The 21,061-nt window shown below is 39.1% G+C and overlaps 1 protein-coding gene across 2 annotated transcripts in view; it reads left to right on the forward strand.

The window, feature by feature from the left end:
• The first annotated feature begins 2,154 nt into the window (after positions 1 to 2,154).
• Positions 2,155 to 21,061, forward strand: part of CYSLTR1 (cysteinyl leukotriene receptor 1) — a 65,036-nt gene continuing 46,129 nt past the window's right edge. For both annotated transcript variants that reach the window (XR_014075335.1, XM_081563549.1), the window contains exon 1: positions 2,155 to 2,436. The gene's annotated coding sequence lies outside the window, so the exon portion shown is untranslated. The remainder of the gene's footprint in view (positions 2,437 to 21,061) is intronic.

Genomic DNA, 21,061 nt, shown 5'->3' on the forward strand with positions numbered 1-21,061 from the left:
TGTGAGTATTAATTGTGGAACAGTTTCAGTTCTGAAAGAAAATCAGTGATATTTCTTGATTTTGTGCTAAAACAAACATCTTTAGAAATATCTTTCTCTTATGGCCTCAGTTACCTTATCTATAATATAAGAGAGTTGAACTAGATTTATTTAACAAACCAAATAAGGCAATCAGCTAACATCTAGGAACACAATGATTAACCAGATGTGTCATACCCTCAGGAACTCAATTTTTTTTAAGTCTAAACAAAATGATTTTTCAAGGTCTTTGTAGCTCTATGAGTAAGCTATGAATCCTGCAGCACAAAGTTAATATATGAATGCTGTCTTACTGAAAATCTTATAACCTTCTACCCAAGTCTTACTCCATTTAGACAGAGTCCCCATCCAACTACACATTATTCACCTTCTCCCTCACCATTCCCTTCTTGGTCCTCTCCACCCCAATAAAAAATTAAGAACTGAAAGTGTCTGGGGAAAAATGAGAAAGCATAGAGAGATGACAGCAAAGAGATATCAGTGTGATACTTCATCATTTCCTAAAATCATAGAAAATGTAAGAACAAGTATATAATGAAGACAGAGAGGATGGAAAAGAAAGTATAGAGAGATGAGGAAAGGAGATTAGGAATCTGCTGTCAATTATAACAAACATGGCATAAATTGATATAGCTAAACAAGGCAAAAACACAACTGGGGATGAGTGGAGCACTGTTTTTTCCATCCAAGAAGCAGAGAAACAGCTAAGGACAGACAACTGGGGGGGGGGCGATACACTGAGGCACCACAGGGCATCTCCTCTCTGCCACAGTTATTGTGATGTCCTCTTGAAAGATTTTGCCTCTTTCTTTTTCCTTCCTTACCTGAGTATGTACTACGTTTCCACCATAGTTGAAAATGGCTGTAACAGTCCAGATCAGAGGCAAAGTGGTAACTTATCCTCTGTCTCTCTTATGAACTTTTCCCTAGATCTCTGGGGATCCAAACTCAGTTGAAGAAATTATATTTCTAATATCACTTCAGTTAGTAAAACTTTCCAGGAAAGGATTAGAATCTGATCTTGAACCCAAATGTTATCTCCTTCTTTAATTTGGTTTAATGACTTTTCCCCCCAACTAATACCATAACCAAGAATACTACGAAAGGAGATGAATATTTAAGAAACCTTAGAGCCCTGACCCCAGGTTGGCTGTAAGATAATTCTGGTACCTACAGATGCAAAGTTCAAGTAAATGCCTTTGTTCCTGCAGCAGATAGCAGGCCAGAGGGCTGTTGCTAGTTTCCTGATTTACTGAGTGCACAAATTAATTATTAGTTATAGGGCTATGTTTTCAAAGTGTTAATATGAACATATTTATGCCATCCCCAGATGAAATATCTTAATTTAACTCAATACAATTGAAGTAATCAACTCACATTAGGGTGTTATTATCTATTTGGTTCATAACATCAAGGTGCTGCCCCAAGTTCCAGTCAACACGTAACAGACTGCTATATCCCTTTCTCCAGAAGCAGACAGGGCATCCCAAAGCTCCAATATCCCAGAGCCTAGCCAAAGACAAATTCCTTCTAAATTCCTAACCCAGGCCCACAGACAGAAAACCCAGTCATTCCAGACCATCCTTAGTGTGACAGAAAGAAAAAAAATCATTTTTAATTCAACGGAGGTAATGTATTGCCGTGGGGATTTTGAGAAACCAAATTCAACCTGAGACACTTATTTTTCAGGACGTATGGCAGCAGAAAGGAGGATTCTTAGAATGCAGATAGAGCCATAATTGTCAGTGAGAGAGAGATGTGAAATTTATCTTGCCTAAGATCAGGTTTCACATGCTGACAGTTATATTAGCATACACTGGTAGGATTATCTTTCTCCACCTACAAATAGTCTAACCACTCCCCCAAATCATAAAAATCAGAGAGAACTAAACTGGACAGAGTATACTCCTTCCTGCTTCCAATCTCAGAGCAGTTGTGAGATTTCCTGAGGATTCTGTTGCTGGAGCTAGGGATAAAAGTTCATTTATACACACAACAACCTGCAAGTCCAGTTTCTATTCTTCCTCTCTCCTTCTGCCTTCCCCTTCCCCCACTTTGAACCAGAGTAGCCAAATTGAGGCGTGCTTTAAACAGTTTGAGGACTGATCTGAAAGAGGAAGAAGAATTTGTATACATTGGCTAACATATGTGCCCTGCCCTCCTCTCCTCTTGAAGATAGCAACAACTTATCTTTTCAAAGAAGTTTGCCTAAAAGAGCAGGCACACTGTGAATGGTGTTTACTTTCAGGACCTCCAGGGTATTCAAATTTACTGTACAGCTGACCAACGATGATTAGCTTTCCAAGGGACGGATAGATTGGATTTACTGAAGACTTGGAGCTTGCTTCTGAGAGTGAATGCAAAAGGACCCTAAATTGTCAAACTTGAAGTTAACAGGTAAGCAGATTCAATATTTTTTTCAGTGCTAGAACCAGGCATTCTGCTGATGGTAGATTTTAGCAAATTCCCAGGAGTTTGAGGATAAATAATTTGCCTTGTCTGCTTTAAATTGGGCTGCTAGTATGATTCTTTCTGCTTTATTTATTGGACGGAGATTCAATAATCTAATCGGTCAGTCAACAAGTATTGGTCAGTGCTTCTGTTAGGGGTTCAATGCGGCAAAATACAGAGGAGACACTCCCCAAGCCTCCAGCACCTTTGCAATCAAGTAAAAAACGTAAGGGATATTTTTTTTTAATTCTTTATTAAGGGCTCAATGGAGTTTCTCTAAACTGTAGTAGCACTTTCCTTTAATATACAAATAAAATATACAGTGACTGCTGAAGGTAAACCCACTAATGAAGACTGATTTGGTATCTTCATAAGGTAGTTGCATATTCATTATCCTACTTGAATGTATCAATATTCTGCAATTTAAACAGGCAAGTGTTATTATTTCTGTTTTGCAAAAAAATAAACTCAAAGGGGTTAATAAATTTTCTGGAAACTTGCCACACAACTAGAATTGGCAAGTTCTGGCTAGAAACTGCAAATGAAAAGCTCTCACAATTATAAGTGAATATAAGGAAATTAGATGATTTAGTAGCTTGGACATATCTGACTTATACCAGGTTTAAACAGGCCTACCACTTCATATATTTTAATCAAAACCTTTGGCCAGGAGCATCCTTCTACTTAGAAACAAAGAGCTGTTTTCAAAAGTAAACAAATGGGTTGGTGGATTCCATCTATAGCTAAAAAACAAAACAAAAAATAACTTGAGTTCAGTGGTTCTGCCTTCCAATCCTCTGATTATTTTTAAATCTAGAAAAAGGATTTTTCAGGCTATTATTTTAAAAAAACACAAAATGTAACTAAACTTACAGTTGAGATTGCATTGCATTTCAAATATGTTGGTGAAATTTGTCTCCAGACAATTTTAAATTTATAATCTCTATTACAACAAGATCAAGTTTATGGTATCTATTTAAATTATTCCGAAAACTTTCTGTACTGTTTTATTATTAATTGTTCAATCAGAACTAAAAGCAGTCCATGTTTACACTGTAAGTAAACAACCTAAAGTACTATATTTACATCTATCCCCTTAATAAAAACTGTTCCCCAGGTCCCCATGATATTTAAATGACTATATTAGCGACTCCCTTCCTGCAAATGAAATAAATCAGCCCATGAACCCAAAAAGAATGGTGAAGTGAAGTGAACTGAAAGTCGCTCAGTCGTGTCCAACTCTTTGCGACCCCATGGACTACACAGTCCATGGAGTTCTCTAAGCCAGAATATTGGAGTGGATAGCCTTTCCCTTCTCCAGGGGATCTTTCCAACCCAGGGATTGAACCCAGGTCTCCCACATCGGTAAAGAAACCCAGGCAGATTCTTTATCAGCTGAGCCACAAGGGAAGCAATAGAATGGTAGGTTAAAGAAAGTTTGCAGGTTGAGTCCAGTGTGAATTCAGCATTTAGGTGAATTTTCCATACCTCAACATGAATCAGCCATAGGTATACATGTGTCCCCCCCATCCTGAACCCCCCTCCCACCTCCCTCCCCACCCTATCCCTCTGGATTGTCCCAGAGCACCGGCTTTGGGTGCCCTGCTTCATGCAAAGAATTTGCACTGGTCATCGATTTTACATGTGGCAATGTACATGTTTCAGTGCTATTCTCTCAAATCATCCCACCCTCGCCTTCTGCCACTGAGTCCAAAAGTCTCTTCTTTACATCTGCGTCTCCTTTACTGCACTGCATGTAGGATCGTTGGTGCTATCTTTCTAAATTCCATACATCTCCCCACCAACATGGTAATTTCCCAAAAGGCTGGAACTGTGTCTTATTTTACTTTGTGGTACATGTTATATTGAGCTTAATTGAAGATTGTTTAACTGAATTACAGGAGATTTGAGCTATTTTAATAAGAACATAAAAGTAACAAAATAGATCAGAATAGCAGTCCATGCAGAGCTATCTGTGTTACTTGGGAGATTATGATAGATACTCTTCATGGCATCAAATCCACAAAGTTTGACACATATCTTAAGGATCAGTGCTGTTCCTTTAATCTCTTATTATTAATAAGTAGTACTGCAAAGAAAATTTTATAATTTTCAGCACCGTGGGAGAATTTTGCTTCTATCCCGGATAAATAGTTCCTAAAAAATTAAAAGTTTGACTAAGGATAGGAGAGAGAAAATAGTAGAAAATGAAACTGATGATTCTGGGCTAGGAAGACGCCTAAATGCTGAATTCTCACTGGACTCAACCTGCAAACTTTCTTTAACCTATCATTCTATTAAATAGCTCTGCATGGACCGCTATTCTGATCTATTTTTGTTACTTTTATGTCCTTATTAAAATAGCTCAAATTTCTTGTAATTCAGTTAAACAATCTTCAGTTAAGCTCAATACAATATGTACCACAAAGTAAAGTAAGACGTAGTTCCTGCCTTTCGGGAAATTACCATGTTAGTGGGGAGATGTATGGAATTTAGAAAGATGGCACCAACGATCCTACATGCAGGACAGCAAAGGAGACGCAGATGTAAAGAAGAGACTTTTGGACTCAGTGGCAGAAGGCGAGGGTGGGATGATTTGAGAGAATAGCACTGAAACATGTACATTGCCACATGTAAAATAGATGACCAGTGCAAGTTCAATGCATGAAGCAGCGCACCCAAAGCCGGTGCTCTGGGACAACCCAGAGGGATAGGGTGGGGAAGGAGGTGAGAGGGGGGGTTCAGGATGGGGGGGACGCATGTATACCTATGGCTGATTCATGTTGATGTATGGCAAAACTCATCACAATATTATAAAGTAATTATTCTCCAATTAAAATAAATTAATTAATCTTTTTAAAAAGAATGACAGAACATAAAAATATGAGATGGTGCCAGTGTTATGTTTTTAATGGCAAGGGCATTTAGAAAAAAACAAAAAACAGTGGGCTGGGATGAATGGAGAAGGTGTCACAGAGAAGATAAAATGAGATAGATCTAAAAGAATATCTAGAATATGGAACCATGCTGAACAAACTTTCTTTGCACATAGTAAGTGGTAAATATACATTGTTTAAATGCAATTCTAGTCGCAGAAATGATGTGAGAAACATATTGTGTCATGACTGAGTTTGACACCTACAAGGTACCCTGAGGAGCCTGATCTGGGATTGTGGTGAGGTAACACAAAATAAATCTGGATAGAAATTTAAGGCCAAATTATTAGACATTGAATTCCAAGCACTTTTTAATGGGAAATCATATTAGTAAACTTTGAATAAGTGAAGACATGATAGAAAAATATTTTTAGTAGACAAATCTGGCAGATTTTTATATGCCTGAGTACATTTATAGAAAACTGGAGATGGAGAGACCACTTAAAAAGACTAGCAGTTCCCACCAAGAGTATAATAAGGTTCCCTTTTCTCCATACCCTCTCCAGCATTTATTGTTTGTAGACTTTTTGATGGCAGCCATTCTTACTGGTGTGAGACGGTACCTCACTGTGGTTTTCATTTCCTCTTCTCTGATAATGAGTGATGTTGAGCATCTTTTCATGTGTTTGTTAGCCATCTGTATGTCTTCTTTGGAGAAATGTCTGTTTAGTTCTTTGGCCCACTTTTTGATTGGGTGGTTTATTTTTCTGGTATTGAGCTGCATAAACTGCTTGTATATTTTGGAGATTAATTCTTTGTCAGTTGTTTCATTTGCTATTATTTTCTCCCATTCTGAGGACTGCCTTTTCACCTTGCTTATAGTTTACTTCATAGAGACTCCTTAAAATAACTGGAAATAGAACTGCCATATGGCCCAGAAATCCCACTGCTGGGCAAACACACCGAGGAAACCAGAACTGAAAGAGACACATGTACCCCAATGGTCATAGCAGCACTGTTTACAATAGCTAGGACATGGAAGCAACCTAGATGTCCATCAGCAGGCAAATGGATAAGGAAGTTGTGGTACATATACACAATGGAATATTACTCAGCTATAAAAAAAATGCATTTGAGTAAGTTCTAAAGAGGTGGATGAAACTGGAGCCTATTATACAGAGTGAAGTAAGTCAGAAAGAGAAACACCAATACAGTATATTAATGCATATATATGGAATTTAGAAAGACAGTAATAACGACCTTATATGCAAGACAGAAAAAGAGACACAGATGTAAAAAAGAGACTTTTTGGATTCTGTGGGAGAAGGTGAGGGTGGGATACATGTATATTACCATAAGTAAAGCAGATGACCAGTGCAAGTTCAATTCATGAAGCAGGGCACTCAAAGCTGTGCTCTGGGACAACCCAGAAGGATGGGGTGAGAAGGGAGGTGGGAGGAGGGATTCAGAATGGTGGGACACATGTACACCTGTGGCTGATTCATGTCGATGTATGGCAAAAACCACCAAAATATTGTAAAGTAATTAGCCTCCAATTAAAATTAATTAATTAATTTTTTTAAAAAGAGAGAAAAGAATAGCAGTTAACGAGGCTCTTCCACTGTCATTTGGTGGTAGTGGAAATGGAATGAAGAGTAACTCAAGAGTAATTGACGAAAGTTGGTGAGTGACTAGATATAGGTGGCATGGGAAAGAAATGTCAGAGCTGTCTCTGAAATTTTGAAACTATGGGATCTGGGCACTGATGTTACTACTATTTATATAAATATGTAATTTCAGGGTAACTTGTTTTGACCAACTGGGTTTGAGGAGATGGCAAAAATTCAAAGCAATGTCCAATGAATAGTTGGAAATAACGGCCCTGAACATGAATGATGGGTAAGAGGTGGAGGCCAAAATTAAATCTGGGGAGTGTAACAACCAAAATCATAAGAATTACTCAGCTTGGAAAAATCAAATATAAGACATGACCAAAGACTGAAATTAGTGCAATACCTACACATTCAGTCAAGAAGAAGAAGACAGTCCTGAAAAATAAGAGCCACGGAAATATAATTCCTCTCAAAGGGCTTCCCTTGTGGCTCAGTGGTAAAGTATCTGCCTACAGTGCAGGAGACCTGGGTTCGATACCTGGCTTGGGAAGATCCCCCGGAGAAGGGAAAGGTTACCCACTCCAGTATTCTGACCTAGAGAATCCCATGGACTGTATAGTTCATGGGGTTGCAAAGAGTCAGACACAACTGAGCGACCTTTACTTCACTTCACTTCAAAGGATTTTTAAAAAGTCTTGAGGAAAGGTATCAGATAATTTATTCTTTTAAATGTCCCCTGACCACCAGTAACTAGCACAGTACCTCATATACACTATGAGTACTTAATAAATACAAAGTTATTCTAACATAGGCTGCTGCTACTGCTGCTGCTAAGTCACTTCAGTCGTGTCCGACTCTGTGCGACCCCATAGACGGCAGCCCACCAGGCTCCCTCGTCCCTGGGATTCTCCAGGCAAGAACACTGGAGTGGGTTGCCATTTCCTTCTCCAACGCATGAAAGTGAAAAGTGAAAGTGAAGTCGCTCAGTCGTGTCCAACTCTTTGTGACCCCATGGACTGCAGCCTACCAGGCTCCTCCGTCCATGGGATTTTCCAGGCAAGAGTACTGGAGTGGGTTGTCATTGCCTTCTCCGTAACATATGCTAACATGATTTTTTTCTTCAAACTGTATTCCAGTTTGAACTCTGTCATAAATGATGCAACCTAACAGTGGCTGCTCTAAACTACCTTGTGGAATGAATTTCAATGGGAATGAAATTGAGCCAGGATAACTGAGAGTTCATCCTAGCCTTGGCTTCTAATCAGTTGTCTGTTCTCTAGCAATTTCCTGAATATCAGTATTTCTTGATATCTTCATGCATTGAATGTAGTAATGAACAAATGGAGATATTTTTCAGATCCTTTAAAATGGTAAATATGAAAGCAACTTGAAAATACAAACCACTTTCCAAAAGAGTTTTAAGTCTATTCCAGGAGAATAAAATACATAACAAAATTGAATGCATGTTGAGGCAGCAGGGCCAGTTACTTTCTGCTCCCAAAATTACATTGTAGACAAGGGCCTCATTCTAAGCATCACCAATCTCAGCCAACGCTAAGGAGCTGTCAATAGGATCCAATCCTTTCATTACCACTAACTCTACAAAATTTGTGCAAGCCTCAGTGTGAATTCTGAAAAGATTAAAAGATTTTAACTTTTTATTATGTATTGGGGTATAGCTGGTTAACAATGTTGTGATAGTTTCAGGTGAACAGTGAGGAGAATCAGCCATACATATACATGTATCCATTCTCCCCCAAACTCCCTTCCCATCCAGGTTGCCACATAACATTCTGCCACGTTCCATGTGCTATATACAGTAGGTCCCTGTTGGTTATCCATTTTAAACATAGCAGTGTGTACATGCCCATCCCAAACTCCCTAATTATCCCTTCCCTCCATCTTTTACCCCAGCAAACATAAGCTTGTATTTGAAGTTTGTGTGCCTGTTTTTGTTTTGTAAATAAGTTCATGTGTATCATTTATTTTTAGATTCCACATATAATGGATATCATATATTTCTCCTTCTTTCTCTGACTTACTTCACTCAGTATAACACTCTCTAGGTCCATTCATGTTGCTGCAAGTGGTATTATTTCATTATTTTCAATGGCTGAGTAATATTCCATTGTATATATGAACCACATCTTCTTTATCTAGTCCTCTGTCAATGGAATTTTAGGTTGTTTCCATGTCTTGGTTAGAGCTGCAATGAACATTGAAATGCATGTATCCTTTTAGGCCATGTTTTTCTCTGGATATATGCCATGTGTGAGATTGCAGGGTCGTATGATAGATCTCATGTGAGATAAGATGGTAGTGTAGAAGTGTGTGTGTTCATCTTCTCCTGCGAGAACTCCAAAATTGCAACTTGCTGCTGAACAATCATCAAAAGGAGAATATTGGATCCCACCAAAAAAAGATACCCCACGTCCAAGGGCAAAGGAGAAGCCCCAACAAGATGATAAGAGGGGCGAAATCACGTTTAGAATAAAACTGCATACCCGCCAGAGACACTCGGAGGATCAAACAAAATCTTGTGCACACCAGGACCCAGAGGTCCCACAGAGAATGAACCAGACCTGCCTTTGAGTATTTGAGTGTCTCCTGTGGGGGCATGTGTCAACAGTGGCCTGCCACGGGGACAGGGGCTCTGGCTGCAGCAGACCCAGGACATGCTGCGTGTAGCATAAGCCCTCTTAGAGAGGTCGCGATTAGCCCCACCATAGAGCCACCGAGCAGACAATCCACAAACTGCAGAATAATTATACCAAAGAAATTGTCACACCACACTACTAAGTTCTAGGACCTACAACAGATTTCCCAACCTGGGGATCCAGCAAAAGGACTGAGAACTCCCAGGGAATTTGACTTTGCAGGCCAGTGGGATTTGATTAGAGAACTTCCACAGAAATGAGGAAACAGGCACTTCGAAGGCAAAAACAAAACCTTGTGTGCACCAGGACCCAGGAGAAAGGAGCAATGTCCCCACAAGAAACTGAGCCAGAATTTCCTGTGAGTGTCCAGGACTCTCCATTGGAGGCATGGGTTGACAGTGGCCTGCTGTAGAGTCAAGGGCACTGAATACAACAGTGTGGGCATAAGTCCTTTTAAAGGAGGTCTCCGTTACTGCCATTACCCCTACCATAGTTTGGCCTCAGGCCAAACAACAGTGAGGGAACACAGCCCTGCCCATCAACAGAATATTGGATTAAAGATTTACTGAGCATGGCCCTGCCCATCAGAACAAGACCCAGATTCCCCCATAGTCATTCTCTCCCATCAGGAAACTTCCATAAGCATCTATCCTTATCCATCAGAGGGCAGACAGAATGAAAACAGAAAACTAAACAAACTGATTACATGTATCACAGCCTTGTATAACTCAATAAAACTATGAGCCATGACAGGGCCACCCAAGATGGATGGGTCATGGTAGAAAATTTGGACAAAATGTGATTCACTGGAGAAGGGAATGGCAGCCCACTTCAGTATTGTTGCCTTGACAACCCCATAAACAGAATGAAACAGCAAAAAATATGACACTGAAAGATGAACTCCTCAGGTCGGTAGATGCTCAATATGCTACTGGAAACGAGTGGAGAAATAACTCCAGAAAGAATGAAAAGACAGAGCAAAAGCAAAGACAATCCCCAGTTGTGGATATGACTGGTGACAGAAGTAAAGTCCAATGCTGTAAAGAATACTATTGCATAGGAACCTGGAATGTTAAGTCCATGAATCAAGGTAAATTGGAAGTGGTCAAACAGGAGATAGCAAGAGTGAACATCAACATTTTAGGAACCAGTGAACTAAAATGGACCAGAATGGGCGAAATTAATTCAGATGACCATTATACTGTGGGCAAGAATCCCTTAGAAGAGATGGAGTAGCCATCATAGTCAACATAAGAGTCTGAAATGCAGTACTTGAGTGCAATCTCAAAAATGACAGAAAGATCTCTGTTCATTTGCAAGACAAACCATTCAATATCACAGTAATTCAAGTCTATGCCCCAACCACTAATGCCGAAGAAGCTGAAGTTGAACAGTTCTGAGATGACATACAAGATCTTGTAGAACTAACACCAAAATAAGATATCATTTTCATCATAGGGGACTTGAATGCAAAAGAGGAAGCCAAGAGATACCTGGAGTAACAGGCAAATTTGGCTTTGGAGTACAAAATGAAGCAGGGCAAAGTCTAACAGAGTTTTGCCAAGAGAACACACTGGTCATGGCAAACACTTTCTTCCAACAACACAAAACAATTCTACACATGGACATCACCAGATGGTCAATACCAAAATCAGATTGATGATAGTCTTTGAAGCCAAAGGTGGAGAAGTTATAAACAGTCAGAGAAAACAAGACTGGGAGCTGACTGTGGTTCAGATCATGAATCCTTATTGACAAATTCAGACTTAAATTGAAGTAGGGAAAACCACTAGACCATTCAGGTATGGCCTAAATCAAGTCTCTTACGTTTATCCAGTGGAGGAGGCAAATAGATTCAAAGGATTAGATCTGATAGACAGAGTGCCTGAAGAACTATGGATGAAGGTTTGTGACATTGTACAGGAAGTGGTGACCAATACCATCCCCAAGAAAAGGAAATGCAAACAGGTAAAATGGTTGTCTGAGGAGTCATTACAAATAGCTGAGAAAAGAAGAGAAGCAAAAGGCAAAGGAGAAAAGGAAAGATATACCCATCTGAATGCAGAGTTCCAAAGAACAGCAATGAGAGACAAGAAAGCTTTCCTAAGTGATTAATGCAAAGATATAAAGGAAAACAATAAAATGGGAAAGACAAGAGATCTCTTCAAGAAAATTAGAGATACCAAGGGAACATTTCATGCAAAGATGGGCAAAATAAAGGACAGAAATGGGATGAACCTAACAGAAGAAGAAGATATTAAGAAGAGGTGGCAAGAATACACAGAAGAACTATATATAACAGATCTTCATGACTCAGATAACCACGATAGTGTAGTTAGACTAGAGCCAGACATCCTGGAATGCGAAGTTAAGTGAGCCTTAGGAAGCATCACTACAAACAAAGCTAGTGGAGGTGATAGAATTCCGGTTGAGCTATTTCAAATCCTAAAAGATGATGCTGTGAAAGTGCGCACTCAATATGCCTGCAAGTTTGGAAAACTCAGAAGTGGCCACAGGACTGGAAAAGGTCAGTTTTCATTCCAATTGCAAAGAAAAGCAATGCCAAAGAATGTTCAAAGTACCGCACAGTTGCACTCATCTCACACACTAGCAAATTAATCCTCAAAATTCTCCAAGCGAGGCTTCAGCAGTACATGAACCAAGAACTACCAGATTTTCAAGCTGGATTTAGAAAAGCCAGAGGAACCAGAGATCAAACTGCCAACATCCATTGGATCATCAAAAAAGCAAGAGAGTTTCAGAAAAACATCTAATTTTGCTTTATTGACTATGCCAAACCCTTTGACTGTGTGGATCACAACAAACTGTGGAAAATTCTTAAAGAGATGGGAATACCAAACCACCTTACCTGCCTCCTGAGAAATCTGTATGCAGGTCAAGAAGCAACAGTTAGAACTGGGCATGGAACAACAGACTGGTTCCAAATTGGGAAAGGAGTACATCAAGGTTGTGTATTGTCACCCTGTTTATTTAACTTATATGCAGAGTACATCATGTGAAATGCTGGGCTGTATGAAGCACAAGCTGGAATCAAGATTGCCAGGAGAAATATCAATAACCTCAGATATGCAGATGATACCACCCTTATGGTTGAAAGTGAAGAGGAACTAAAGAGCCTCTTGATGAAAGTGAAAGAGGAGAGTGAAGAAGCTGGCTTAAAACTCAACATTCAAAATACTAAAATCATGCCATCAGTCCCATCACTTCCTGGCAACTAGATGGGGAAGCAATGAAACAGTGACAGACTTTATTTTCATGGGCTCCAAAATCACTGCAGATGGTAACTGCAGCCATGAAATTAAAAGACACTTGCTCCTTGGAAGAAAAGCTATTACCAACCTAGACAGCATATTAAAAACCCGAGATCACTTTGCTGACAAAAGTCCGTCTAGTCAAAGCCATGGTTTTTCCACTACTCATGTATAGATGTGAGTTTGACCATAAAGTAAGCTGAGCACCAAAGTATTGATGCTTTTGAACTGTGGTGTTGGAGAAGACTCTTGAGAGTCCCTTGGACTGAAAGGAGATCAAACCAGTCAATCCTGAATAAATTAGCCCTGAATATTCATTGGAAGGACTGATGCTGAAGCTGAAGCTCCAACACTTTGGCCACCTGATGTGAAGAACTGACTTCTTGGAAAAGACCCTGATGCTGGGAAATATTGAAGGCAGGGGGATGAGATGACAGAGGATGAGATGGTTGGATGGCATCGCCGACTCGATGGAGATGAGTTTGAGCAAGCTCCATGAGTTGGTGATGGACAGGGAAGCCTGGCAGGGCTACAGTCCATGGGGTCTCAAAGAGTCGGACAGGACTGAGGGACTGAACTGAACTGATGGTAGATCTCTTTTTAGCTTTTTAAGGATTTCCCATACTGTTTTCCATAGTGGCTGTACTAACTTACATTCCCAACTACAGTGCAGGAGGGCTCCTTTCTCTTCACACCCTCTGCAGCTTTTATTGTTTGTGGATTTTTTGATGATAGCCATTCTGGTTGGTGTGAACCAACACTCTGGTTGGTTCACTGTAGTTCTGATTTGCATTTCTCTAAAAACTAGCAATGCCAAACATCTTTTCTTGTGTTTATTGGTCACCTGCATGTATTCTTTGGGGAAATGTCTATTTAGGTCTTCTGCCCAATTTTTGATTGGATTGTTTGTTTTGATGCTTGTAGGCATCACGAGCTATTTGTAAATTTTGGAGACTAATCCCTTATCGGTGACATCATTTGCAAATATTTTCTCCCATCTGTGGGCTGTCTTTTCAATTTATTTATTGTTTCCATACTGTGCTAAAGCTTTGGCATTTAAGTAGATATCATATATTTATTTCTGTTTTTATATACATTATTCTGGGAGATGGATTGAAAAAGACACTGCTGCGATTTATGTCAGAGAGTGTTCTGCCTACATTTTCCTCTAAGAATTTTTTGGTGCCTGGTCTCACATTTAGGTCTTTAATCCATTTTGAGCTTATTTTTGTGTATTGAGTTAAAGGCCTATCAAACTTCATTATATATATATATGGCTGTCCAGTTTTCCCAGCACCATTTGTTGAAGAGACTATCTTTCCAACATTTTGTAGTCTTGCCTTCTCTGTCATAGATTAATTGCCCATAAGTGTGTGGGCTTATTTATGGGTTTTCTGTCCTGATTCATTGATCTATATTTCTATTTTTGCACCAATACCATACTGTTCTGATGCAGAAGTAATTGTGATTTTGGATAGAGAATTTTAAATCATTATGACTAGGCTCAAACACATCTTTATTAATCAAAATAAGAACAATTACAATCAACACATTTTTGACAACAAGAAATGTTTGTTTATCCCTGTAGTATAAAAATCTGTGCTTCAGGGTTTGACGAACTCTTGGAAAACGTTTTCTGTCTCCTGCTAGTTCTGAAGGTGTATTCCATGCAAAAAGTTGTCAAGATGGTGAAGAAGTGGTAGTGACTTGGCAAGAGGTCAGGTGAATATGGTGGATGAGACAAATCTTTGTAGCCCAATTCATTCAACTTTTGAAGTGTTGGTTGTACAACGTGTGGTTGAGCATTGTCATGGAGAAGAATTGGGCCCTTTCTGTTAACCAATGTCAGCTGAAGACACTGCAGTTTTTGCTGTATCTCATCAATTTGCTGAGCATACTTCTCAGGTGTAATGATTTTGCTGGGATTCAGAAAGCTGTAGTGGGTCAGACTGGCAGCATACCACCAAACAGTGGCCATGACCTTTTTTGGTGCAAGATTGACTTTGGAAGGGGCTTCCCTGGTGGCTCAGATGATAAAGAATCTGCTTGAAATGCAGGAGACCTGGATTCAATCCCTGGGTTGGGAAGATCCCCTGGAGAAGGAAATGGCTACCTACTCCAGTATTCTTTCCTGGGGAATTCCATGGACAGAGGAGCCTAGTAACTAAACTTTCACTACTTTTCACTTGGCTTTGGGAAGTGCTTTGGAGCTTCTTCTCGACCAACCACTGAGCTGGTTGTCGCCAGTTGTATAAAATCCACTTTTCATAACATGTCACAATCTGATCAAGAAATGTTTCCTTGTTGCATAAGAGAAGACGAAACTTAATAAAGAGGATTTTTTTTGATTTTCAGTCAGTTCATGAGGCATCCACTTATTGAGCTTTTTCACCTTTCCAATTTGCTTCAAATGCTGCATAACCATAGAATTGTCAATGTTGAGTTCTTCAGCAACATAGTGTATAGTTGTAAGAGGATCGGCCTCAGTGAGTGCTCTCAGTTGGTCATTGTCAACTTCTAATGGCCGGCCACTACACTCCTCATCTTCAAGGATCTCATCTCCTTTGCAAAGCTTCTTTAACCACCACTGCACTATATGTTCATTAGCAGTTCCTGGGCCAAATACATTGTTGATGTTCCGAGTTATTTCCACTGCTTACAACCCATTTTGAACTGGAATAAGAAAATCACTCAAATTTCATTTTTGTCTAACTTTATTTCCATAGTCTAAAATAAAGATAAAATTAGCAGATGATAATGTCATTAGCAAAAAAACGTAAAGTGAGAAGTGCACATTAAAATGATGTATAACATAACCACATTTGTCTAAGAATGTATTCCAATATCAAACAGCAAACCTCAACAATGCAAAAACCGCAATTACTTTTGCACCAACCTATATGCTGCTGCTGCTGCTGCTGCTGCTGCTGCTGCTGCTGCTGCTGCTAAGTCGCTTCAGTCGTGTCTGACTCTGTGCGACCCCATAGACAGCAGCCCACCAGGCTCCTTCGTTCCTGGGATTCTCCAGGCAAGAACACTGGAGTGGGTTGCCATTTCCTTCTCCAACGCATGAAAGTGAAAAGTGAAAGTGAAGTCGCTCAGTCGTGTCCGACTCTTCGCGACCCCATGGACTGCAGCCTACCAGCCTCCTCTGTCCATGGGATTTTCCAGGCAAGAGTACTGGAGTGGGGTGCCATTGCCTTCTCCGCACCAACCTATATAGTATAGTCTGAAGTCAAGGAGCCTGATTTCTCCAGCTCTGTTTTTCTTTCTCAAGATTGCTTTGGCTATTCGTGATCTTTTGTGTCTCCAGGCAAATTTAGATTTTTTGTTCTAGTTCTGTGATAAATTCCATTGGTATTTTGATAGGGATTGCATTGAATCTATAGATTGCCTTGGGTAGTATAGTCATTTTGACAGTATTGATTCCTCCAATTCATGAACATAGTATATCTTCCCATCGGTTTATGTCTTCTTCAATTTCTTTCATTAGCATCTTACACTTTTCAGAGCACAGGTCTTTTGTATCTTTAGTTATGTTTATTCCTAGATATCTTATTGTTTTTGATGTGATGGTAAATGAACTTGTTTCTTGAATTTCTCTTTCTGATCTTTCATTGTTAGTCCATAGAGATGCAACAGATTTCTGTGTATTAATTTTGTAACCTGCAACTTAACCAAGTTCATTGGTGAGTTCTAGTAATTTTCTGGTAGCATCTTTAGGATCTTTCATCTAAAGTATCATGTCATCTGCAAACAATGACAGTTTTATTTCTTCTTTTCCCATATGGATTCCATTTACTTTTTTTCTTCTCTTATTGCTATAACCTAGGACTTCCAAAACTATGCTAAATAAAAGTGGCAAGAGTGGACATCCTTGTCTTGTTCCTGATCTTAGAGGGAATGTTTTCATATTTTCACTATTGAGTATGATGCTAGCTGCAAGTTTGTGTTACATGGCCTTTATTATTTTGAGGTGTTTTCCCTCTATGCCCACTTTCTGGAAAGTTTTTTTTTTTTTAATCATAAACAATGCTGAATTTTGTCAAAAGTGTTTTCTGCATATATTGAGGTGATCATATGATTTTTATTCTTCAGTTTGTTGATGTGGTGTATCACATTGATTGACGTGTGGATATTGAAAAATCCTTCCATCCCTAGGATGAATCCCACTTGATCATGGTGTATGATCTTTTTAATGTATTGTTGGATATGGATTGCTAAGTATTTTGTTGAGGATTTTTGTAGCTCTATGTTCATCAGTGATATTGGACTGTAATTTTCTTATTTTGTGATATCTTTGTCTGGTTTCGGTATCAGGATGATAGTGGCCTCATAAAATGAGTTAGGAAGTTTTTTTCCCTCTTCAATTTTTGGAACAGATTCAGAAGTATAGATGTTAACTCTTCTCTAAATGTTTCATAAATTTGCCTGTGACACTGTCAGGTCCTCGACTTCCATTTGTTGAGAGGTTTTCAATCACACTTTCAATTTCAGTGCTTACAATTAATTTGTTAATGTTTTCTATTTCTTCTTGGTTCAGTCTTGTACCTTTCTAAGAATTTGTCCACTTCTTCCAGGTTGTCCTTTTTTATTTGGTATACAGTTGCTCATAGTATTGGTACTATGATCCTGGTATTTCTGTAGTGTCAGTTGCAACTTCTTTTTCATTTCTGATTTTATTGATTTTGGTCCTCTCCCTTTTTCTCTTAATGAGTCTGGCTAAAGGCTTATGTATTTTGTTTATCTTTTCAAAGAATCAGCTTTTAGTTTCATTGATCTTTGCAGTTTTTTTTCCTTTGTTTCTATTTCATTTGTTTCTGCTCAAATCTTTATGACTTCTCTCCTTCTGTTAACTTTAGGTTTTGTTCTTTTTTCTCTAGTTGTTATAGGTATAAGGTTAGGTTGTTTATTTGAGTCTTTCTCTTCTTGTTACTCGAGGTAAGATTGTAGTGCTATAATCTTCCCTCTTAGAACTGCTTTTGCTGCATCCCACAGGTTTTGGACTTGTGCTTTCATTTTCATTTGTCAGTAGGTATTTTTTTTTACTTCCGCTTTGATTTCTTCAGTGATCCATTGGTTGTTTAGTAGCTTAGTGTTTAGCCACCACATGTTTGTGTTTTCATGGGGTTTTTTTCTTGTAGTTTATTTCTAAACTCATAGCGTTGTGATCAGAGAAGATGCTTGATATGATTTCAATTTTATCATATTTATCAAGGCTAGTTTTGTGGCCTAGCATGTGGTCAATCCTAGATAATGTTTTGTGGGCACTTGAAAGGAGTGTGTAGTCTGCTGCTGTTGGATGGAATGCTCTATAAATATCAGTTAAGTCCAAGTCATCTGAGGTGTCATTTAAGGTCTATGTTTCCTTATTAATTTTCTGTTGAAAGGATTGAAATATTTAAGAGTAGTATTTAAGAAGCATTTCTGTGAAAATACTATTTACCTTTTCCCTACATATTACTTCCATTAAGTCCAATGATTCCTAGGATCAAAGGCTGAGAATCAACATAATTTTTTACACTGAATTCTGAATGTAACACAATATTCTACTACTCTGTTATCAAGCCATTTGTCCAACCACAGATTTAGTTATAATACAAATGATGTTCTAGAATATATAAGTAGGTATAGCTCATGTATCTCTCCCTAAAATACAAAGATCTAAAGTCATTTTTAGGGCAAGAGTGAACATCGACATTCTAGGAATCAGCAAACTAAGATGGACTGGAATGGGAGAATTTAACTCAGATGACCATTATATCTACTACTGTAGGCAAGAATCCCTTAGAAAAAATGGAGTAGCCATCATGGTCAACAAAAGAGTCCGAAAGGCAGTACTTGGATGCAATCTCAAAAACGACAGAATGATCTCTGTTCGTTTCCAAGGCAAACCGTTCAATATCACAGTAATCCAAGTCTATGCCCCGACCAGTAACATTGAAGAAGCTGAAGTTGAACAGTTCTATGAAGACCTACAAGACCTTCTAGAACTAATACCCAAAAAAGATGTCCTTTTCATTATAGGGGACTGGAATGCAAAAGTAGGAAGTCAAGAAACACCTGGCATAACAGGCAAATTTGGCCTTGGAGTACAGAATGAAGCACGGCAAAGGCTAATAGAGTTTTGCTAAGAGAACGCACTGGTCATCGCAAACACCCTCTTCCAACAACACAAGAGAAGACTCTACATGTGAACATCACCAGAAGGTCAACACCAAAATCAGATTGATTATATTCTTTGCAGCCAAAGATGGAGAAGCTCTACAGAGGCAACAAAAACAAGACTGGGAGCAGACTGTGGCTCAGATCATGAACTGTCTATTGCCAAATTCAGACTTAAATTGAAGAAAGTAGGGAAAACCACTAGTCCATTCAGGTATGACCTAGATCAAATCCCTTATGAGTATACAGTAGAAGTGACAAATAGATTTAAGGGACTAGATCTGATAGACAGAGTGCCTGATGAACTATGGACACAGGTTCATGACATTGTACAGGAGACAGGGATCAAGACCATCCCCATGGAAAAGAAATGCAAAAAATAAAAATGGTTGTCTGAGGAGGCCTTACAGATAGCTAGGAAGAGAAGAGAAGTGAAAAGCAAAGGAGAAAAGGAAAGATACTCCTATCTGAATGCAGAGTTCCAAAGAATTGCAAGGAGAGATAAGAAAGCCTTCCTCAGTGATCAGTGCAAAGAAATAGAGGAAAACAACAGATTGGGAAAGACTAGAGATCTCTTCAAGAAAATTAGAGATACAAAGGGAACATTTCATGCAAAGATAGGCTCAATAAAGGACAGAAATGGTATGGACCTAACAGAAGCAGAAGATATTAAGAAGAGGTGGCAAGAATACACAAAAGAACTGTACAAAAAAGATCTTCATGACCCAGATAATCACGATGGTGTGATCACTCACCTAGAGCCAGACATCCTGGAATGTGAAGTCAAGTGAGCCTTAGGAAGCATCACTACAAACAAAGCTAGTAATTCCAGTTGAGCTATTTCAAATCCTGGAAGATGATGCTGTGAAAGTGCTGCACTCAATACGCCAGCAAATTTGGAAAACTTAGCAGTGGCCACAGGACTGGAAAAGGTCAGTTTTCATTCCAATCCCAAAGAAAGGCAATGCCAAAGAATCTCAAACTACCGCACAATTGCACTCATCTCACATGCTAGCAAAGTAATGCTCAAAATTCTTTAAGCCAGGCTTCAGCAACATGTGAACCGTGAACTTCCAGATGTTCAAGCTGGTTTTAGAAAAGGCAGAGGAACCAGAGATCAAATTGCCAATAACCGCTGGATCATCGAAAAAGCAAGAGAGTTCCAGAAAAACATCTATTTCTGCTTTATTGACTATGCCAAAGCCTTTGACTGTGTGGTTCACAACAAACTGTGGAAAATTCTGAAAGAGATGGGAATACCAGACCATCTGACCTGTCTCTTGAGAAACTTGTATGCAGGTCAGGAAGCAACGGTTAGAACTGGACATGGAACAACAGACTGGTTCCAAATAGGAAAAGGAGTACATCAAGGCTGTATATTGTCACCCTGCTTCTTTAACTTATATGCAGAGTACATCATGGGAAACACTGGGCTGGAAGAAACACAAGCTGGAATCAAGATTGCTGGGAAAAATATCAGTAACCTCAGATATGCGGATGACACCACCCTTATGGCAGAAAGTGAAGAAGAACTAAAGAGCCTCTTGATGAAAGTGAAAGAGGAGAGTGAAAAAGTTGGCTTAAAGCTCAACGTTCAGAAATCTAAGATCATGGCATCCGGTCCCATCACTTCATGGGAAATAGATGGGGAAACAATGGAAACAGTGTCAGACTTTATTTTTTGGGGCTCCAAAATCACTGCTGATGGTGATTGCAGCCATGAAATTAAAAGACGCTTACTCCTTGGAAGGAAGGTTATGGTCAACCTAGATAGCATATTTAAAAGCAGAGACATTACTTTGCCAACAAAAGTCCGTCTAGTCAAGGCTATGGTTTTTCCAATGGTCATGTATGGATGTGAGAGTTGGATGGTGAAGAAAGCTGAGCACTGAAGAATTGATGCTTTTGAACTGTGGTGTTGGAGAAGACTTTTGAGAGTCCCTTGGAGTGCAAGGAGATCCAATCAATGCATCCTAAAAGAGATCAAT

Source organism: Giraffa tippelskirchi, chromosome X (assembly GCF_054371585.1).
Source record: "Giraffa tippelskirchi isolate mGirTip1 chromosome X, T2T-mGirTip1v1.2.pri, whole genome shotgun sequence".
Classification (NCBI taxonomy): domain Eukaryota; kingdom Metazoa; phylum Chordata; class Mammalia; order Artiodactyla; family Giraffidae; genus Giraffa; species Giraffa tippelskirchi.